Source organism: Phalaenopsis equestris, unplaced genomic scaffold, assembly GCF_001263595.1.
Source record: "Phalaenopsis equestris unplaced genomic scaffold, ASM126359v1 Scaffold207462, whole genome shotgun sequence".
NCBI classification, from domain to species: Eukaryota; Viridiplantae; Streptophyta; class Magnoliopsida; order Asparagales; family Orchidaceae; genus Phalaenopsis; species Phalaenopsis equestris.
The window spans coordinates 106,314-122,030 of NW_018226794.1; positions in this window are offsets into that span (position 1 = coordinate 106,314).

The following is a 15,717-nucleotide window of genomic DNA, read 5'->3' on the forward strand; positions in this document are numbered from 1 at the left end:
TCAATTGCATCAACCTTGTAATATATCATGCACCCATTAACAGAACAATCAGTCTTCTCATATTTTAGCCCAAACTGTGAAACTAACTTTTTTTAATTATGTACAGGTCATCTGACACTAAATTGCATGCAAAGTTAGTCTCTTTCAGTAAATTTTCTACCTGATTGAATGCTTCTCTAGGAATGTTAAAATCAAATTTGATGGTCAACATTCTCAGTGTAAATTATAACTCTGTATGTGCAGTGCAACCATCCCATAAAGGTTGTTGTGCATCATTCAGTAAGTTATAGAATTGTTGCGTTAGTTGTTAGGTGTTTCAGGTTCATGTTGAATGCTCCCAACAAATTAGGCTATTTAAGCTTCATGAACCTTTTCTTCACATGTGTCAGGATCAAATTCATCAGGGGGGCGTAACTTGTTTAAGGCACGTCCTTGATCAAACTGAGCTTTAGTTTCCTGCTCACCATGTGTAGTCTATTACTAATAATTAGGTTTGAATCCCTTGTGGTAAATATCCAGCTTAACTTCTTCAGTTGACAAAAGTGCTTGATTTCTGTGCTTCACACAAGGAAACCAGAGCTTACCATTAGAACGATAGATGGACAGATGTGATGCCACCTATATGAATTCCACAACGACATTTAAAAACTCATATGTGAGTTATTTTCATCTTGGACATAATCTGTCATACAACAATTCTCTCAAATTATGAATATCAATTTGCAGCATAGGTGTAGTTTTACATATCAGTATAACTACTACTGAAATAAACATTAATTAGTCCTTACTTATCAATATGTATAGTGGATGATTATGTTTAGTGGTCCGTGCGAGCTAAGTTTAATCAAAGAAAATGACCTCAGAAACCTATTTTAAGTTGCTTGTTTTATCTAGTGAAGTCAACACTGCTTGGTTAACCATATATAAGACACTTCTCTGAAGTAGTTTATTTTTTAAACAATAGACCCAATGCATTCCTTCGTTTTAACCAACCAATGTGAATTCTACTAAAAACATTCCCAACTATATCATCATCACTGTGAACAAGACCAAATGAACTTCTCCAGCTCAACCAACCAACTTGAGTTCTACTAATAGCTTCCCCATCAATATCACCATCACTTTGAACAATAGACCACATCGATGCATGCATTATCTAATTCTACTAATATCAATATCTCTATATCAGCATCAATTTTTACATACATACCACTGAACTCTTATGTGTATGCATACCTAACACCAAAACTTCAATTTTTACAAACATACCACATTACCTATATATGAATTTCAAACATAACACTCAGTTCTTATGTATGTACACACCTAACACCTAAACTTCAATTTTTTACATAAATACCACTAAACTCTTATGTATATACATACCTAACACCAGAACTTCAATTTATATATACATACCACATTATCTATGCATTTAATTAATACATATCACTCAATTATTATGTATATACTAACGTATAATCAATATATATCACTCAATTATTATGTATATACAAACCTAACACCTAAACTTCAATATTCAAATGCATACCACAAAACTCTTATGTATATACATGCCTAACACCAAAACTTAAATTTATATTTACATATTGCATTACCTATGCATTTAAATAATACATATCACTCACTTCTTATGTATTTACAAACCTAATACCTAAACTTCAATATTTACATCCATTCCACTTAATTCTTATGTATATACATATATAACACAAAAACTTCCATTTATACATACATACTGCATTACCTAAGCATTTTATTCATAAAAATCACTCAATTCTTAAGTACATACAAACTTAATACTATCAAATGGAAATCCGACACTAATCAATATTGTATATACAAAAGATTTTCTATAATTTTTATGTTTTTAATTTGAGCTTATTTTGATGTGATGCACCACACCTTAAAAATCCACACAAAATTGAAGTATGTGTTCCACACAATCTTTGTTTCTTGGCATAACTCACTCAACTCTTAATTGAATTAGATAATTTTTAGGACAAGATTTTTCATACGGAGTCTGGACGCAACTCTGTGTGCAGACTCCAATAATATGTCGCTATGTGTACTACATCGCAGAGGTTATTAGGTGATTATTGAAATGAAACTGAGAGGTTGTTAGGGGGTTATGGGGGTATTAGGAGGTTATTGCAATGGTTAATGCAGGGGGTTATTGAAGTGGAACTGCGAAGGTTATTGCGGGGTTATTGTGATGGTTATTACAGGGTGAAACCACGGAGATTGTTGGAGGGTTATTATGGGGGTTATTGCAGGTGGTTATTAGAGTGGAACCGCAGAGGTTGTTGGGGGGTTATTGTGACATTATTAGAGTTAATGCCTCAATAAATCCCCAATAACATTTGCGGTTTCACTCCAATAGCCTCTGCAGTTCCACTAATAACCTCCATGGTTCCACTTTAATATTTTTTAGGTGGACCCAATGTAGCCACATGGCGGCATATTATTGGAGTCTGCACGAAGAGTTGTGTCCGGACTCCGTATGTAGAATTTTCTCAATATTTAGGGCCCGTTTAGGGTGGCAGCTTTCGTGCAGTGTGGCCTGGGGCCGCTAATCTGCATTGTTTCAGACGGTATTTTGCTTGCAGGTGCCACGCCGTTTATCAAAAAGCGGGTCGTTGGCTTAACCACGCAACCTGCTTTTCTTCTCCGATATTTTACGGGCTTGCCCCTAAATTCCACACCGCATTAATATTTTTCCCTTACCTTGCCTACGGAGCTTTCGCTTTCTATGCCCTAACCCATTTTTCTGGACACCATCTTCTTCCGGTATCACTTTTCCCTATATTCTCTTTGGAAAGTTTTCATTTCTCGTGGATTTGCACCGTATAGCAAATTTATCATTCATATTTCTGGTATCGTCTTTTAACATATTTTTCATTCACTCATACACACTCTGAAGTGAGGTAGTGAAATAGATAGCCTCATAAAATTACTGTGGTGACATATTATGTATAGCTACTGATACCCCTTGGGGCATATAATGAGAAAAAATCGTAAGAAATGACAGCATATCATCTTTGCCATCATTTTTGTGCTCAATGCTAGGAAAAATTTATAATTGTGGTCTGTTTGAGCATGCTTATGTAGATTGAATTGCAAATTTTATGTTTAGAAAAATATATTTTTTAATCACACACACACACTCTGAAGTGAGGCAGGAAAATAGATAGCCTTAGAAAATTACTGCGAAAGCATATCATGCATAACTACGGATACCTCTTGGGGCATATAATTAGAAATGATTGGGAGAAAATGATCATCTTTGCCATCATTTTTATGCTCACAGCTAGGAAATATATGTAGAATTTCATGCTTTGTTAATGAAATTTAGGACTAATGTCACTTGAGGGCACTCTTAGGACAAAAAAAACATATTTTTCAATCACACACACACTCTAAAGTGAGGCAGAGAAATAGATAACCTCAGGAAATTACTACAAAAAAAAAAAATCAAGCATAGCTACTGATACCTCTTGTGGCATATAATGAGAAATGATTGGGAGAAAGGGCAACAAATCATTCTTTCCATCATTTTTATGCTCATTGCTAGGAAACATATGTAGAATTTCATGCTTAGTTACTGAAATTCATGACTAATACCACTTGGGGAACTCTTAGGACAAGAAAAGCAAATTTTTCAATCACACACACACACTCAAAAGTGGGCAGGGAAATAGATAGCCTCAGACAATTACCGCGAAAGCATATCATGCATATCTACTAATACCCCTTATGACATATAATGAGAAATGATTGGGAGAAAGGGCAACAAATCATCCTTGCCATTATTTTTATGCTCACTACTAGGAAACATATGTAGAGTTTCATGCTTTGGTACTGAAATTCTGGACTAATACCACTTGTAGAATTTTTAGGACAAGAAAAGCATATTTTTCAATCACACATGCACTCTGAAGTGAGGCAGAAAAATAGATAGCCTCAGATAATTACTGTGAAAGCATATCATGCATAGCTACTAATACCTCTTGAGGCATATAATGAGAAATCATTAGGAGAAAGGGTAACAGATCTTCATTGTCATTATTTTTATGCTTACTGCTAGGAAACATATGTAGAATTTCATGCTTTGTTTCTGAAATTCTGGACTAATACCACTTGGGTCACTCTTAGGACAATAAAAACATATTTTTCAATCAAACACACACTCTCTAAAGCAAGGCAGGTAAATAGATAGCCTCAGACAATTACTACGAAAGCATATCATGCATAACTACTGATATCTCTTGATTTTTATACAATCTAGCTCATTCAACTTCTCAAGTTCACTTGCGCCCTGATTTTGACTTTCTATATAGATTTTTATTGTGATGCATGCGATTATATGTTAATTTCCTTAGTAATGGTTTCCTATTTTTACAAAAAAGTCAAAGAGTTGATCCAAAGCAAAAGCTAGGCAAATTTTTCACTATGAAGCAAAGAAGAATACATTTATAATATTTAAATTATGCTTAATTTCCTTAATAATGATTCTTATTTTTACAAGAAAGTCAAAAACTTGACCCAGAGCAAAAGCTAGGCAAATTTTTTACTATGAAGCAAAGAAGAATACATTTATAATATTTAAATTATGCTTAATTTCCCTAATAATGATTCATATTTTTACAATAAAGTCAAAAACTTGATCCAGAGCAAAAGCTAGACAAATTTTTCACAATGAAGCAAAGAAGAATACATTAATAATATTTAAATATAGGACACTACGCAAGTATACGTATCATTATCAACTAATATTTGATTTTTTTATTACGCCCTGAATATCGAACCCACAGGGAAAACTGGCAACATGCACTTTATAAAAAAAAGAAATTAGATAAAAAAATTTTAATTAGCAAAATATTCTTACCTAAACTCAAAATGTTATAATAGGAATGAAAATTCGATTCTTTTTGTAATTTTTGATAGTTGAAAATAAAGTAAGCAAATAATTAACTTGACTAAATATTTGCAAGATGAAGACAATATAAGTAAAATATTTTTTCCCTTATCATAAATCAGTAACAAGTATAGAAATTCTGTTATGGAAGTATTCCAAATGTGTTGTGCTAAATAGGAGCAATGATATTCTTTACCCTTACTAGAGATGCTATAAAGAACATTGACTAATCTATAGTTTGAATAGTTTTGAAGACCGATTATGTATGGAAGATACTAGCTCTCAATCTAGAGTTTCCTCTTCTCCTCCACCTGAGGGCTAACATCTCGTATCAAAACCTAAAACTATAAATTAAATTGGGGGCTTTAGCCTGTCAATCTAAAGTCCTCTAGTTCTACACCCATGAAAGTTTATTTCCCTATTTATTTGCACTCAACCCCATGAACTGCATTCTCATCCATGAAATTAATATGTGATTCTTACAATTTGATGACTAAGACAATACCATCTCGGATTTTACATGTTCTCACAACAGGTATTAACATCTTAGTTGGCCAAATCAAGAAGTAAATGAAGTACAAGGTTTCAAATCAATGCAACTTCTTCCAACATTAAAGTCTAATACTTCACACAACTTTCTTTCAATACTTAATCACTTATTATTTTAAGGAAAAAGATAAAGAAAACTACTCAGAGTCCATAGAGAAAACACAACCACACATGAGTTTAAAAGTAGAAATCATGCACACAAACAAGAAATCTAAATTAAAACCATATATAGTCACAAAGATAAAAACTTATGTCAGGTCATCTCCACCAAATGTCTTGATGTTCCTTTGAGTTCTCTTCCTTCACTCACAATACAAACTAAAACTTAAAATAAAATAAAAGTGGTCGGGGGCGGCGGTTGTAATGGGCGGCGGCGGAGGCGGTTACTTGGATGGATGATGGTAGTTGGATCCCCTCTCTTGATGATCCAAGTCTTCTTTTATAAAAATTCAAAGGGTGCCTTGGTGTCTCTTCAAAATGTGTCTCCATTCAATGAATCTTTTAGAAGTTGTCTCCTTTCAAAAGCCAATTAAATGAATTTTCGTGTTCATGGGCTATTTCCCACGTTCTTACCAAGGGTTACTTCAAACACCTCTTCAAAAATTCATCTAAATTCAATGAATCATCAAATAACTACTTCTAGCACTTAAGTGTGGGGTATCTGGCGCTTAGGCGCTGCTCTCTCTTTATAACTAGTGCCTACGCGCTCTAGTTCATTTTTGCACCTTCTTCATTTTTGCTCCAAATTTGACCATTTTTCACTCCTTTTATCATTTTTCATCCATTTGATTGTACCTACATAAAAAACACACAAATATCTTTTATTAAAGCACAATATCTCAAAAATAAGTAAAAAAAATGCGTATAAAAAGTCTATATATTTTAGGTGTATCAAAATCCCCTAGACTTAAAATCTTACTTGACCTCAAGTGACACTTCAATCTTTTAAAAACTAAATAAGTAGATGATGTATATGAGTTTCTTTGGGAGTTACTAAAATTTTGATGTAGAAATATAGTAGTCCAATTTAGAAAAAAAATATTAGTAAATGAGATCAACTTAGAGTTTAGAAATTTTTAATGTTAAGAAATATAAAAATATGAGTTCTATCTAGTTCAGAAATATTGTAAATTCTCTAAATATAGAGTTTAGGCTTTTGATAATCTCTACTTTAAAAAGTTATTATTAAGCATAATTTTACTTATCATATTATATTTTTAAGCTTAAGAGTTTCTCAAGTCTAATACTTTAGAAAAATCAGATGTGGAACTAATTTTTGATTAGGCAATCCTCAAGCTTCTCTTCCCTTTTTCAATTTTTCTTTTCTTTCTCTCTTTTTTTTTCTTTTTATTTTTATTTTTCATTTTTCTTCTTCTTTTTCATTTTTCTTTTAAGGTAAGGATTACTATATCTAGATAGGTCTTTAATGATTTTGAATTCCACTCTTCCTTTCCTAAAGCAAAGAGTTGATATATTTCCTTTACTTTAAAACATAATAATAGTTTTTAAAATTACTTTCAATAAAAGAAATTTAAGTTTTTAAAATAAAAGTCTAAATCTTCTAAATTTTTCAAAAATATAATTTCTTTTACTAAAGATAGTTACCTATACTTAGCATTTTCCACACTAAAAATTTTTAAATTTAGGTTTTTCTTCATTACTATTAATTTTAACTAAAATTTCTTAACTAAAATTTCTTACTCATTTCTATATTCAAAATTTTACTTCCCTATTATTATTTCATATAAATGATCATTTTTCTTCAAATCAAAATCAAATTTATTTGAAGTACATTTGAGAACAAATAAATTTTAAGATTTTAGAAAATTTTTCATCCCTCCCCCAAACTTAATTTTTTAAAAAAATAAAACATTTTAGCAGCTTATATAAATATTAACAGGAATGAAAACTAAAAATAATATGCAAGTACAAAAATTAAAAACAGGAGTGAAAATTAAATTGAACAAACTTTAATTTACTTAACATATAGAGATTCATTGGACTTCTATGCAGTGGAGTATAACATAAAAGCAAATAAACACGCTAACAAATATTCACAACTGCAACATAAAAAAAAATATCTGGTACTAAATTGTAAATTTAAAACATGCAGCTTTTAAGTGACAAGTTAGTTATATTCTAAACCTTTCTAAAATTCAGAATTAAGTTGAGCACAAACTAACTAAATATACTAAACAACATAGTTAACACAATTACTACCACAAAAACATAATAACTAATTACAAAAACATGAATACATAACAATAGTGTCTAATGAAACTAAACATAACAAAAACTAACAATCTCAACAAATACATCTCTAAATAAAAAAAAGTATAGAATATCTACACCATCAACATTTCACATCAATACATAAGCTAAAAATTAAACAAAACTATAAACCCAGTCTAATAATCGTCATCCTATGCATCACTCTCATCACTATGCCAAGGAGTTGCAGGCTCTTATGGTGGATATCTCAGATATTGAGGAAAAACCACATCTTGGTTACCTCTCATGAGGTTTTCCATAACTAAGTTGTATTCTCTCTCATAATCACTACGTCTCCTCATGTATCCATCCATATGCTCTATAAAATATTCTAAATTTATTACCTTATCCACAGTGTAGTTAAAGTTATCCAAAATTCTTTGCAATAGTTGTGACTAAGAATCAAATCCAAAGTCTGACCCCGAGATGTAGAAGCATGTGAAGTAGAAGCTCAAGATGTTGAAGCAGCATAACTACTAGAAAATCCTCCTCTCCAACCAAAAATGGAATGATGTGAATAATATTTCACATTCACACTGGTAACGGGCTTAAGAGGTTGCAAGATCTCTTCCCAGCTGTCAAATCTAACTTCAGTCTGCTCGCATAATGAAAACATAAAGGATGCAAATCTCAAACCTGTAGTAGTAGTGGCGATGACAGAACTGGTAATAACATTATAAATCAAAGCTCCAATGTCAACGGGCTTGAACTGTCAGATACAATAGTTCAAAGTTGCTCGATCACAGGTCACTTCACTAAAATGATTGGTAGGTAGTATACGAGCAGAAATTAAATAATGTCATGCCTTTGCAGTGGCATCCAACTTTGAAGTGGAAAAGTTAACTCTCCTTTCATTTGTAATTTTCCAAGGCCCTCTCCCATCAATCAAAGATGAAATGATCTCGTCTAACTCCTCCTCAATAGGATTATAGTTTGAATAAAAACATAAAGTGCTCGGGGGCAAATGATAAAACTGGTTTATTACCTCAGGTGAAGAAGGTCCTGACTTTCCCCTCACCATGACTCCTTTTTCAGCCTCGAGGAGATTCGCATAGAACTCCCGCACCATAGAAATCACTGCTATGGCAGAAAAGCAACAGAACCGCTCCCATTGACAGACTGACTTTCCCCTCACCATGACTCCTTTTTCAGCTTCGAGGAGATTCGCATAGAACTCTCGCACCATAGAAATCACTGCCATGGCAGAAAAGCAACAGAACCGCTCCCATTGACAGAGAACAATCAGATCTTCTACAGCTCCTCCTGAACTTTTAAAACAACGCTCAGGAATCAACTTCCTCGATTGAAGTGCATCAGTGTATGGATCCTGAGCTCTAGCGCTAACAAACTTGCTTAAATCAAATTGGGACTTTCCTTTGCTCATCTTCATTCTTGGTGCCATTTCTAAAAAAAAATTATATAAAATTCACAATAAATTTCAAATTCAACTCTAAATCACTAAAATCAACTCTTAAAAGCTTAAACTTCCAAATCCATGCATTTTCCATAGATTTTTTCTCAAATTTTCACCATAAATAGTGATTTTCGGGTAGCTCAAGAATGTGCTTAAAAAACATGGTAAATATTGAAAATTTTTACATAGAAGTGAAGCTCTTACTTCAAAGATATCAAATCTAGCAAATTTGGCTCAAATCCACTAAGAGATCTCCCCAAACCGCCAAGAACTCTCTAAAATAGGTGTGCCCTAACTTCAAAATCAGGAAAACCTGAGGAAGAAGATGAAGGCGAGGTGTGAAAATGGTGTTTTTTGGACCGAATCATCACTTAAAATGTTTGCGAACCAATTTACGTGAATGGACGCTTAAGCACGGGGTCTTGACACTTATGTGCTAGTGCAAAAATTTTGATTCTTTCGATTTAAATGAAATGCACTCTTAGCCTAAGTCAACCAACCCTACATGCTCTCATAACTCTTTAACAACAATTTCAACAATTTTCTTCCCTTTTCTTCCCTTTCAACTCTCCTCTTATTTAATATTCACCAATCTTAACTAATTTGATTCAATGCTAAATAACACAAAATTCCACACAAACAAACACCTAGATTCATTTATGAACGATTACAAATATTTTTAATACATAGATTCTAAATCCAAATGGTCTTAGATGAGAAAATTCCTAAACATAATCACTAGACAATCATCACATTAATAATATGCTAAACACATTTAACATTAACAATCAAACACTAAACACATAAACACTAAACCATGAACTTAATTCCACTCTCCAATTGGTGGAACTAATCCTGACCTATCATTTAGTCTCTCCATTGGCATTTCGAATGTAAATCTGAAAGAACGGAAGATGGTTAATAACTCTATTTGAATCTTCCTCAATCCATTTTTTCTTCCTTGTCCGCTTCTTTTATAAAATTGGTATGGATAAATTGCATTTAAGTTTCCATCCCATATGATCCAAATGTGTGTTAACTTCCATCACTTTTGCTTCAATTTAAGCTACATCAGCCTCAATTTTAGTGATATACTCCGCTATTCCATTGATGCTAACAACTAGGAAACCATTATATAACTCTTGCACACTCTGGCTAATAAACTTATTTCTCATTGACTCCTCCTTTTTCTTCAAATCACTCTCCCAAGCTGACATTTTTCCAAACCTGTCTCTTTTCACTAAGGATATAGGATTAGAATTGAATTGTGGTAAAAATCTTTACATACCCTTCTATTTATAGGCTCAAAACTCTCCTATAATTCCTAGGCACGTCCTAGAACTTCTCTCCCACGTTCAAGCCAACCAAATCTTGGTTAAAACTTCTAGAAACCAAAATTTGCACATGTTTTTTAACTACCGCACTTAAGCACTGGATATTGACGTTTAAGCGTTGGTGCTCAATTTAGTATAGGTTAACTTAACTTCTTAATACTCATTCTAACATGTTTAAGTCATATTTTAAGGTCATAGAATAATAATTAGCTCATTATATAGTCAAAATACTACCAAAAATTTCTAAATCAAACTTAACAACATAACAATAAAAACAAACACAGATAACTATGAGCTGTCTCCCACATAGCGCTTGGTTTAACGTCGACAACCCAACGTAACCAATGTTTATTCTGGTTGACCCAACATCATAAAATCATTTAATTTAAGTAGGTCACCTAAAAAGTAGGATTTCAACCTATGACCATTCACTTTGAATATTTTTTCAGTTTTAGGATATTTGATATCCACAGCTCTATAAGGATAAACTTTTAACACAACAAATGGGCCCTTCCACCTGGACTTAAGTTGTTTTGGAAAAAATCTTAAACTTGCATTATAAAACAAAGCTTGTTGCCCTTATTGAAATTTTTTAGTCAGAATCCTCCGATCATGCCACATCTTCAGCTTTTCTTAGTAAATCTTAGCACTTTCATAAGATTTATTCTTTATCTCTTCAAGCTCGTTCAACTGCAATTGCCTTTTCTCACCAGCATTCTTTAAATTGTAATTAAATTCTTTAATATCTCAATATACTTTATGCTCAAGTTCAACTGATAAGTGACTTGTTTTCCCAAATATTAGTTTGTGTGGGGACGTTCCTATAGGAGTTAAGTATGCAGTCCTATAAGCCCACAAAGCATAGTCAAGTTTGACTAATCAATCCATTTTAGTTGAATTTATAGATTTTTCCAATATTCTTTTAATTTAACATTAGATAATTCAGTCAAACCACTTGTTTGAAGATAATAAGCAGTAGCAATTCTATGGTTAATATTATATTTCTTTAATACCTTTTCCATTATTGCATTTCTAAAATGACTTCCCCCATCAGTTATGATTACTATAGGCATCCCAAAACTACAAAATATGTTCGTTCTTAAAAACTTTGCAACACTTTGAGCATCACATCGAGATAAAGCAATAATTTTAATCTATTCAGATACATAATCTACTGCTAACAATATATATAAATTCTCGAAAGATGGTATAAATGGTCTCATGAAATCTAATCCCCAAACATCAAATATCTCAACTTTTAAGACATAATTGAGGGGCTTCTCATTCCTCCTAGAAATATTGCCTACTCGTTGACATCGATCACAAGTTTTGATATAAGTCTTAACATCTCTAAAGATGGTAAGCCAATAATATCTAGATAGTAAAATTTTGTATGATGTTTTATCAACACCAAAATGTCCCCCAAAATCAGAATTATAATATTTTTGGATAGTTTCATAATTTTCTTCTAACGACACACATCTTCAAATAATAAGATAATTTCCTTATTTATATAAAAATGGGTCAACCCAAAAATAAGTCTTAACTTCATATAAAAATTTTCTATTTTGTTGGTATGTCATTCCATAAGGTATATGATCACTAACAATGAAATTCACAATATCGACATACCACGAAAGACACTACTCATTAATATTGAACAATTATTCATCTGAAAAATATTCATTAATCTCTTTTTCAAAATAGAGTGGTTTTTCTAATTCAATCCTTGACAGATGATTAACAATTTGATTCTCAGCTCCTCTCATATCTACTTTTTTTAAGTCAAATTCTTGCAAAAGAAGAATCCATCTTATCAGTCTAGGTTTTGCATTCTTTTTTTTCATTAAATAATTAATAACAGAATGATTTGTATGCACAAGACATTTAGTTCTAATTAATTATGATCAAAATTTATCAAAAGCATATACTACAGCTAATAACTCTTTCTTAGTTGTGGTCTAATTAAGTGGTAAAATTAATAGAGTTCTACTAACATAGTAGATAACATAATCTTATCATGCTTTTGTCCTAAAACAACTCCAATAACACAATCACTTGCCTCACACATAAGTTCAAAAAAAATTTCTCAATCTGATGAAAAAATAGTTGGTTTAGCGGCTAATTTTTCTTTTAATAACTCAAAAGCTTTTAAGCACTCCTTATCAAAATTAAAAATTACATCGTTTTCAAACAAATGGCATGGAGGCTTAGCAATTTAAGCTTAGCAATTTTTGAAAAATCTTTAATATACTGCCTGTAGAATCCAACATGTCCTAAAAAATTCCTATTTTCTTTCACACTTGTTGGGTAAGGTAAATTAACAATCACTTGAATTTTTGCAGGGTCTACTTCCATATCATTTTCTGAAATTTGATGTCCCAAAACTATTTTTCATGCTACCATAAATTGACATTTTTCTCAATTAAAGACTAAATTTGTTTCTTCACAGCTCTTAAGAACTTTTGATAAATGTTGTAAACATGATTCAAATGAGGTTCCAAACACTGAAAAATTATGCATAATAACTTCAATCCCTTTTTCAATTAAATCAGAAAAATTAGCCATTATACATCTTTGAAATGTAGCATGTGCATTACATAAATCAAAGTGCATTCTTTAAAAGCAAATGTGTCATACGGACTATTAAAATTTATTTTCTCTTGATCCTTAGGAGCTATTTGAATTTGGTGATAACCAGTATATCCATCCAGAAAATACAAGTATTTATGCTTAGCTAGTTTATCCAACATTTGATCTAGAAAGGGTAGTGGAAAATGATATTTCCTAGTTGCGAGATTTAATTTTCTATAATCAAAGCATATTCACAATCCCGTGACTTGTCTTATTGGTATTAACTTGTTATGTTCATTCAAAGTCATAGTCACTCTTTCTTTCTTAGGAACACAGTGAACTAGACTAAATCATGCACTATCTAAAATATGGTAGATAATTCCGGCATCACCATGTTAAAATTTCTTTCTTAACAACTTCTTTCATAATATGATTCAATCTTCTTTGAGGATTAGCCCTAAGTTTGTAGTTCTCTTCCATATGAATTCTATACATACAAATTGAAGGACTGATTCCTTTTATATTAGTTATTATCCATCCAAAAGCTTTCTTGTAACTCTTTAAACTTTTCATCAAACTCTCTTCTTCTTCTGTAGTTAATTTTGAGGAAATTATAACAGGTAATGTTGAGGAATCACCTAAAAAGACACACTTCAAATATTCAGGAAGTAACTTCAACTCAAGCTCATGAGGTTTTTCATTTGATGGACAAAAGATTTATCTTTTTTTGTCGTGTCCAAAACTTCAAAAATTTCTCGAACATAAATTGAATCTTCCTTATATAAATCTTTATATTGATCTAATTCCTCTTTTTGCTCGTGTTACAACTTTTTCGTTTCATTTTTCTCTTCATAAATTGCTTTGAAATGATATTCACATAAATATCTTATCACATCCATTCTATAACATTCATCTTCTTTACCTTTTGCAGATTCTTTACCTTCATTCATCTTCTTTACCTTTTGCAGAGTATTTCATTGATTTGGAAATATTAAAAGTAATGGTTTGATCATTAACACACATAGTTAATTCTCCTTTCTACAAATCTATCATTGCTCTTCCTATAGCTAAGAAACGTCTCCCCAAAATGATAGGTATCTCATTATCTTCCTCCATATCTAGCACATTAAAATCAATAGGGAAGATAAATTGATCTACTTTCACTAGGACATCTTCAATAACTTCTTTAGGATAAGTTATTAAACGATCTGCTAACTGCAGAGTTACAGTAGTAGGGGTTATTTCTCCTAATTCCGATCTTTTAAATATTGATAATGGCATAAGGTTGATGCTTCCACCTAAATCACATAAAGCTTTTCCATAAAATCTGTCTCCTATTGCACATGGAATTGTGAAGCTTCCAGGATCTTTAAACTTTTCAAGAAGCTTTTTTTGAATTATAGCACTGCACTCCTCACTATGTGCAACAGTTTTATTATCTTTGAACTTCCTTTTCTTATTAAGAATATCCTTCATAAACTTCACATAACTTGGTATTTGTTCTAAGGCTTCAACAAAAGAAATATTAATTGTAAGTTTCTTAAAAATTTTTCAGAAATTTTGAAAATTGTTTATTCAACTTTGGTTATCGGGGCCTTTGAGGAAATGGAGGTGGTGGTTTTTCCAGGTCAACTTTAAGTGGAGAAATAGGTCTCTCTAAACCTTTCGGAGCGTCCTCTTCTAGTTCTTCAATCTCTTCTCTCTCAACTTCAGTTTCTTTTTGAACTCTACCTTCCAATTCTCTTCCACTTCTAAGTTGAACGGCTTTTAGTTGCTCTTTATTCTGGTCTTTTGAATTTACTTCTATATTACTAGGAAGTGTTCCTTGGGATCTATTACTTAATGAATTTGTTATTTGTCCCAACTGATTCTCGATATTTCTAATTGTAGCTCCTTGACTTTGTAGCTGATTTCCCATTTGTAACACCACTTCTTCTATAGAAAACATCTTCTCCTTAAATTATGGATTACTGTTAAAAACTGAAGGGTAAGTAGGTTTATAATTATTATTCCCTTCGTTGTTCTAGTTTCCCAATGGGTTTACTTGAGTGTTCCCCATTGCTGATTATTACCACCCGAAGTATTATTCTAGTTAAAGTTGGGGTGGTTCTTCCAAGTGGTTCTTCCAACCTCTTCCAACCTGGGTTATAATAGTTTGAATATGGGTTATTTTACTTGTTGTTTATGTCATTCAAAGTTTCTAATGATGCTTTAGAATCTACCATTTGGTCTGATGAATTCTTTTTATTCATGGAAATTTGTTGAAAAAAATTCATTCCAAATTGGTCTAACTTCCTGAAAATTGCAGCAACTTGATTTGCTAACATAGCAAGAGCATCAATTTCATGAATTTTGGCTAATTTTTTAAGATTTACCCTTTCATAAGGCCATCAAAAATTATTTGTAGCCATTTTTTCAATTAAAGCCTAAGCTTCATTAAATTGTTTTGACATCAATGAACCACCAATAGTTGCTTCGATAATAAATCTAAGAGATCCAGCTAATCCATTGTAAAAGGTTTGAATTATTAACCAATCTAATATAGCAAGGTGTGGACACTTTCTTAAGGGTTCTTTAAATCGTTCACATATTTCATAAATAGATTTCCATTCAAACAGACAAAAATATGTAATGTT